Below are 8,611 nucleotides of genomic sequence, written 5' to 3'. Positions count from 1 at the left end.
TTTGCAGTACCTGGACATGTGTGGTAGACCTGGGAGGGCTTGTCCATGCGCCATCTCTGGCGGCCCGGCGTCAAGGCCCTGCTCCGCTTCATCGAGGTGGTGGAGGCCAACTACCCGGAGACGATGGGTCGACTCCTGATTGTGCGCGCGCCGCGGGTGTTCCCCGTGCTCTGGACGCTGGTCAGCCCCTTTATTGACGAGAACACCAGGAAGAAGTTCCTGATCTACGGCGGCAATGATTACCTGGAGAGCGGGGGGCTGGCGGACTATATCGACCCGGAGTACATCCCTGACTTCCTGGGGGGCACGTGCCATGTAAGGAACAACTACACTCTCTGCAATGTACAGTAGACAGTGATGTACAAGGCTGTTACATATGCTGTAAAGTTATACAGTAAACCTTTTTGTCCTCAACTCATATTCATTCTTATTTGATGTTGATGTAGTTAACCTCATATGTGTTCCTACAATGTTTTGGATTTTGCGTTTCACATCATGTATAGTAAAGTGCAGATGACATGTAGTAAGATGCAGATGACATAGATGACATGTAGTAAGGTGCAGATGGCATGTAGTAAGGTGCATATGACATGTAGTTTTAATAAGCAGCCCTGTCACCTGTGAATCTGTTGCAGTGCAATATGCCAGAGGGAGGGCTGGTTCCCAAGTCGCTGTACCAGCTGCTGGATAACCTGTCTATGAACGACGGCCTGCCGTCTCTGTGTCAGGAAACCATCTACCAGCTGTCCAGTGTCTTCAAAGGATCCCCACATGAGGTGCTCGAAGACTTATATTATGAACAGGATATCTATACCAATGTAGCAGACATAGGCCATACTTTTTCTCATACCACGGTCAAAATGAGCATGATTAATTGTTTCATAATGAACCAAAAAAAGCAAGACTTTGAAGGAGTAAGTTTTTCTTGTATCACCAATCCCATAGTCCAATCACAGACTTCTCTTATATTATCATTTCTGTTGCCTACCCTTTTTCTTCATGATGTAAGTCTCTACAGCATTGACTTAGATTACTAATGTCACCTGTGGAACAGGTTTTAGTGAACATAGACGACAAGGACTCTGTGCTGACGTGGGACTTTGACGTGCTGAAGGGAGACGTGGTGTTCACCGTGCTGAGGTCCAGACGACCGCTGACCGTGCCCAAGGACCCGCCGGGCGCCGTCGGAGGGCCGCTGAATGTCCAGCTGCTGGACAAGTCCATGACAGTCGGGGTGGACGTGAGCGTGGTGGAGACACCGCTGGTGTGCCATGAGGGGGAGAGCATTCAGGTTAGAGGTCAAATTTTATTTATATCAAAGGATTGAGTTGCTAAGGCAAGACACTAGATTAAGTGGTCACTGGTTTGATTCCTGGCTAGACGTTGTGTCCTTGCAGCTATATGTCACTGTTGCAGTGTTAAGCACAGTATATTTTATGTGACGTTTGGGACCGTGTTTGTAACACTGCAGCAGCAACACCTAGCCGCAGTACAAATCAGAACCAGTCATTGTTACCCTGAAAAAGGTGATAGTCAAGAAAACGTCGTATGTAAGATCCAACTGGTTGTTGAATAAAGAATCTTTTTATGTAGTCTCCTGTCAACCTGATGAAATTATTCACGGATGAAACGTGTGTTATGTTCAGGGTTCCCACGTGGCGCGGTACCCCGGTCCGTACGTGCTGCAGTGGAAGTTCCACAACGCTCCCGTCAGCTCCTCGCTTCCTCAGGCAGTCAAGGCCACCCTGCCCGACGTCTTCACACACCACAAGTGCAAGGTCATGTACTACCACGAGGTCCTGGCCTCCGACGACTTCAGGTGAATCTACAGTAGAAAAATGGCTTCACTCTGGGTCTAATCCAGGGTTTTGTACAGGCAGCTGGCATTCCTTCAAATCTTGTTGCTAATTGTTGCTTTGAGTTTGTAATGAGCTTGATGCTTTCATCATTCACTTAGACATATAGCTTTCTTTTTACAATTGAAAAAAGCATGGAAAAGACAGTTCCTATAGCAGAAGGCCTTGATCAAGGGAACAGTGATGACTGAGCCCTTCATACCACTTCCATCAGTGGTTGCCATCAAACAAAGATTCATTGAACCTAGTTAGTTTTTTAAATCCTTTGTTTGAGCCAAAGCTGAAACTGCTTGTATCAAAAGTATCATACCTTAAGCCAGCGTCACACTGTCAATCAGACATGTTGATTGCCAGTAGGTCACCGAATTTCTAAAATTTGCCAGATTGCTGATTTTCAAAATTGCCAGAGAATCAAGAGCATTTTTGGCCTAAAGATCTACCCTGTTTAATTGGATGGAGTTCAGTGACCTGCAAACATCAGAAAACATTCTTTTTGGCTTTCAAACTTCCAGGGCGAGCTATTTTCCTGCTGTGTGATGCTGGCTTATGCATGAATGTAGAACAGTAAGATAGAGTGTTGTGTTGTGTTGTAGTGGTGGTTAGTGCTGTGCTGACTTGTTCTTCTTGACTCTTCTTCTCTGTCCCCCATCAGACCTCTGTCCTTCATGTAAGTGGTTGTGTCTTCCTGTACCTCAGTCTTTCTCATCTCCTCTCATTCATATCTAACCTGTCTCTTCTTGTAATGTGTCTCACATGAAAGGAAATGGAGTGGAAAGAACTGCACTGAATGAAAAGTTGTTGGAAGTTTCTGGGGTTGCTGGTGTCATGTGGAAATCTTCTCATAGACCTGAAAGATATTTTTGACTGGTAGTGTCTACTGAAGTGCCCGTGTACTTTGGTGCAAAACTAAAACTAAACTAAGTTTTAACCATACTAGGGGTGAAGAATTTCCTGCCACAGTCACACAGTGAAACATGGTGTATTTGATGTGGAAATTGAATTTTTTGCCATTTTTAAATGCGCATGCTGGGGAAGAATATTTTACAATTTTTACCAACCTACATTTTCTTCAAATGCAAGATGGTCTTGTTGACACTTGAGAAATTACCGTCAAAAGTGTTTCTGGAATAAGATTGCATGCTTCCCTTTCAAATCTGACCCAGATTGAATATGATTGTTTTATATTCCAACTGTTGCACAGTGTGCTCCTGGTTTTCCTAAGGCATTTCACGTATCGTAACCCTTGAACACCTCCCAGCAGTTGACCACAAGGTTTCTAACGGTAAGATGTATCTTTACTTGCAGGGGTTCGATGACGAGTCTGCAATCCAGCCAGAGTGGCTTCTCCTCGCTGAGTGTGGGCACCACGTCCAGCGCTCAGAGCAACAGCAGCCAATCAGCAAACAGCTCTTGTCCGTCCAGATGATGATGTCAGTCTACCTGGTCCTGCCAGGAGTTCTCATTTATTATCAGTGATTAATTAATTAATTTATTGCTAATCAAGTCACGTGAAATAGACTGCTATCATGCTAATCTGAGGTAGGAAAAATTGTGGTTGACTTTGCTGATTGTCTGCTGGGAAGGTTTGTTTTTAATGCAATGCAAGGATTTGAATGGCTTGCGTCTGTTTGTGGAAAGCTTAGTCTTAAATCTATGAGGTCTTATATAGAGTTACAACTTTGTTCCAACACAGAAGGCAAGTCTTACCACAGTTTCTCTCAGAAAATGTATGAAACATTTGATGTGTTGGAACAATGTTTTAGCTCTATACTGTGTTTGCTATCAACACAGATAAACTTTCATGCTACTATGACTATGAGGTCTTATTACAATGAAGATTATCAGCGGCATAGTATACAGTGCACATGGTTGCTTGCAAAACCCACTGTATAATTCAGAGGGAGATGCCCAGGTTTAAAAAAGCGTACAAGTATGCACTGCAAGTGTAAATGCATGCAAAAATTTTGCACTGCAGAAGGTTACATGAGTGGCCATGACTAGAGTTAATATATGTCATCAAATAGTAAATTTGAATATTGCCACAATTACACGTAACATTGAGTCCTGTAGAGAGAACTCAGCTAAGATGCTTGATTCTCTTTGTCTACTTAGATCTACTGATACAGAAAATTCAAAGTACGGATCTTAGAATACTGTGAATTAGTGAATAATAGACTGTGAAACATGCTAGATGAGATCAAGAAAAGATCACAGATTCTTTTAGTGAGCCGTAGATTTTGGACTTTTACTAAGTCAACAACAGTAAGACTGAAAGCTTAAGGCAGTATTGAGTATTGCCAGGGAACATTTCTGACTGCTGTTAGAGGTCAGAAGTTGATGCAAGCCAAGCCTAAAAACAAAGGAAACTGACAACAAAAGCTGGACTTTCATCTGGGAAACGTATGGTACATTTGGTAGAAAAGTGGCTAGCCCTTGCCCTCTGTTTATCTCTTGTTAGAAGAAGTTGGCTGAGGGCCAGTTGTACCAAATGTCCCCACACTCTCAAAGGAACTATCTTCAAACATGGAGCTGCACACAGTGTATCAAGCAAAACATCAACATACAAAATATTGTATGAAATATCATACATCGATGTATGATTTCGGTACTCTTTGAGGTTTTATATAGCAAAAGATGAAAGGTAGATGATTTAAGTCTTGTACGTTAACATTTCTCCATATAACGTTTGTGGAAAGGCTGATGTTTTGTTAGATTCTGTCCACATGTATTTTACAGTTGGATCAACTTGTAGAGTTGTGACCATCTACCTTTTGTAGACTTTGCTGCTAACTAACCCAAGCACAGTATGGAGTCAACAAAAGTAGATTGAGAAAAATTTACTTTGTAAGGGATCACATTTTTTCAGGTGTAAAAAAGATGCAATAACTTCCTTCAGCTTAGCTGAGGCTAGCACACTGCTTTGGGAAGATGTGTCACCTGCTCTAAAACTATTGCACAAGTTCTGCTTTCAAAACTTTACCTTTTGTCAATCTGACTCAACCTAACTTCGTGAAATAGTGTGAAACTGGTTGTGAAAGTTTAAATCAAGCTCAGCAAAATCAAAGAGAACAAGACAAGAATAGTTTCTTAGTCTTGGAGAAGACTAACCTTAATGGAGAGACACAGATGACATCTATGCATTTATCCAGCCCCTAGTACAATACAGGTGAAGAGTACATTTTTCACTGATATTTATATCTTGTATAGACAAGATGCTCTAACTGAAGAAAAGGGGAATTTTAATTTCTTTTACCCAAATATGAAGGTTTGAGAAGCCATGCAACTGACCCAATGCACAGTTGTAGTGGAAACTCATCAGACATATAGTGGTGTACTGGTATTGTTACTACAGTTCCTTAAACTTGCATAATACCTTGTCTTAAAGGAATTGAAGTGAGGCTTAACCTCCTTGTACTAACCTGAACACAGCAGTTGCCATAATAAGAATGTTAGATTGAAGTCGTAGTTCTTAGCTTCAGTATCTACGCAAGATAATCTAGTACAGTCAAAACTGCCCAAGGAGACCACTTGGGACCCATAAAATCTGATCTACTAGTATGTGGACTAGGTGGTCACAAAAGACAGGATTCTTAATGCTGTGGTAATGGGAAACATTATCTAAGGCACCAACAAAAGGTGTTTACATTGGACAGGTTGTCCTTAAGTAGAAGTGGTCACTTGTACAGGTTTGACTGGGTTACAGATTCTACATTTTAGAGTAAGGATCTTGTGGCTAGTGTGGAAACCAATATTGAACACTTATTAACACTCTATAGGAAAAACCTATTGAATTATGGATCTAATAACTGTGAAAGCAGGCAATGACGTTTATATGTGTACATGAACAACCTCAGATCTTCAAAATCCTCCAGTAGCATCTTACATTGGTAAGAACTTAGGGTAACGTATGTGTGACTGCTGCTGAACTTTACTAAAAAATAGATGCTCACTAGTTTAACCCTCTCTCAGCTGAAGTAGCCTTTTGGCACCAAATATGTAATGGTACAGGGTTAGGCAGCAGGGGCAAGGTTAAGGCTTGCAGTAGCCTGGATGCCAGCTTTGTTACCTTTATTAGGCTCCCATTGATTGCTTCCCTTATCTGTTAGGACTAAACATAACAAGGCTGGCATTCATCCTTGGACTGTAGTGATCAAGTAGATATAATCAAAATCTACATACATACATCAGTGTGAATCCTAAAGCAGAGGGTAAAATTCAGAGACAGACAACGTATTGCACATTATTGTGGCCTAGATGAAGAGCAAAGAATTAGTCTTTGGTGTTACACATCTATAGTATGTACTTGCCCCAGTTGCTATTTACAATGGATAGACTAGACAAGCTAAACAATAGATCTGATTACTGTGAGTGGTCTGTTATAGAGATGATGTGACTGACTTGGTAGATGCAGCACCAATGCTTGATTGTATGATTAAGAGTTTAAGATCCATTCATTTCTCAGTGACATAAAACAGTGGTTATAGGTCACTATAAACACTGATTAATGATATTACATGTATGTTCATTAATAATTGTTATCATATAGCCAATTCAAAATTATAACACTGACATTGTTAAAATATTAGAATCCCATCATTCCTCCAAGTGTGCATTATTAGCCAACCATTAATGCACAGTTTTCTTTTTCATTAACCCATGCTTATGACATAATCAATAGGAATGGAGGCTTGTGATTGGTCCACATAGCCTGGCTGTATGATAATGCCCATTACTGTAACTCTGTGATTCTAGAGGTCACATCTTTTTGACATGAATGCAATTATGGATTTTGTAGCCCGAAAATTATGAAGTGGTGCAATGTATGGACAACTTGTTAGACATGTGAGCTTGGATTGACATTGTAAGTTGTTCCAGTTCTGCACTATTAACTTGGAAATGGAAATGAAGATCCAGAGGTGTTTGCCCTCCCCCCAAAGTCCTACATAATATGCAACATTCAACTGTAATATAGAACAGGGAACAAGGACTTTCAGAGATATATTTTGGAAGAAAAGACGATATATTTGCTTTTCCAGAAAGTAACTTGCTGTCAACTTTATTTTTTCTCTCTCTTTTTTTGTTATTTTCTAGTATAAACTTATTGTAGTCATATTTTCTTATATATTTTTTGTGGTGACATTTTTGTGTTTAACCAGTTGTATTATGTTGCAGGAAGTCTCCTACATACTTAGTCTTGTTATGGGGTTCACGTTATCTTCTAACTCCCCTTGTAGTACATGTTTTATATAATATATACTGTTTGGCCAAGTATGTCATTTTTCGTATCTATACTCTAGTAAATAAGTCAGCAGTGACGATGCTAAAATTTGCCTGTAACCCTTAGTCTAGTGGGATGGGAACCAGAAATGAATTGATGTAGCATGCTGACATTGTAGAAAACTTTGTCTAAACTCCAATTACACAATATGAATATGCAATGGATGTACTGACTGTAATCAGGATACATGTATACTCAAATCAGTTTGAAGGAAAACGTTGCAAGTGTCTCATGTACATCTGAAATAGGTTTGGTCTGTAAGAGGAAAAAAATGTTAAGACAAAAAAAACGTACATGGCTGACTTTTTGTTGCCTCTGAGTGTTGAAGGTAGCAGAGAAGCTACTAAAATGTCAGCCATGTAAGTTTTTTTCGAAATTCATGTCACAAAGACATTATTTTCCTTCTCATGTGCATCTTATAATTAAACAAGGAAGTAATACTCTCTCTTTTCTGCTGAAGTATCTGATGATAACAGATAATAACAGACACAGTTGTTAACCATTGTCAATTTTATGGTGCAAAGGAGTGAGGATTGTTTTGTCTGGTAAATGGTGAGATGTCAATTCATTGTCACTGTCTAGGTGTGTGCTGCAACAAGCAGCGGTTACAGAACTAGTGTAGATAGGAATATCTTCTATTTTTATGCCCAGAAATAAATATTATGTGACAAGACATGACGTTTCTGTTGTCTTCTTGACTTTTTTAAAACTTTTGTTTGCATTTTGTAGAATTTCTCCTGCAGAAAGATCTCTCGTTCCCTGGTTTCCCCCCTCACAGTTACCAATTTATATACCGGTTTGTCTGTGAGAGACATGGACATCATAAAGTGCTAGCTCTGGGGGTGGTAACAATACACAAAATGCAACGAAACATATGTAACTAGAGGTCGGAGATCTCATGTCTTCGTCAGAGGGACATTGTTCTAGATAAAGGAACGTTTTTTAATACTAGAAATCAATTTGGTCTAGAGTACAAAAGAATCTCTGTACTCCATTTTTCATTTTTTTTATTCTACGACAGTGTCGCAAAATGTAATGAGAAGATGTGATGAAAGGAAAGAATCAGAACAGGGGGAGATTTATTGCTGTTTTCGTTTGTTGTTACACTATGTTCTTTTATTCAATTTGCATCCTAACCTTTGTATTTCCACAGTTAGTATGTTCCAAATCTGTGCACGTTAATCAGGTTTTTCTGGCGTGGGCCTTCATGTATTTTATCGCGCTTTTGCAATAAATCTAAGGTCTCCAGTGGACGTCATCCATAAAATTACTTGGTCTGGCCTTACAATTTAGGGAATGACCTGCCTGACGCATGTCCACCTTTTTCCTCCCCCGCCCCAGTATTTATAGGACAGCCCCTCATTGTAAGCAATTGATACCAGATGCGGCCGGGGACAGCTGTCCCCCATGTGAATCAATGCAGAGATTGGTGGGGGTAGTACATTATATATCTAACACAAAAGGTCCACTGCAGCGA

At 40.2% G+C, this 8,611-nt stretch overlaps 1 pseudogene; it reads left to right on the top strand.

Moving 5' to 3' along the window:
• Positions 1-7,807, top strand: part of LOC109483141 — a 16,134-nt pseudogene extending 8,327 nt beyond the window's left edge.
• The last annotated feature ends 804 nt before the right edge of the window (positions 7,808-8,611 follow it).

This window comes from Branchiostoma belcheri, unplaced genomic scaffold (genome assembly GCF_001625305.1).
Source record: "Branchiostoma belcheri isolate BF01 breed outbred unplaced genomic scaffold, Haploidv18h27 scaffold11, whole genome shotgun sequence".
Classification (NCBI taxonomy): Eukaryota; Metazoa; Chordata; class Leptocardii; order Amphioxiformes; family Branchiostomatidae; genus Branchiostoma; species Branchiostoma belcheri.
This window is presented reverse-complemented; position numbering and strand designations above follow the sequence as displayed.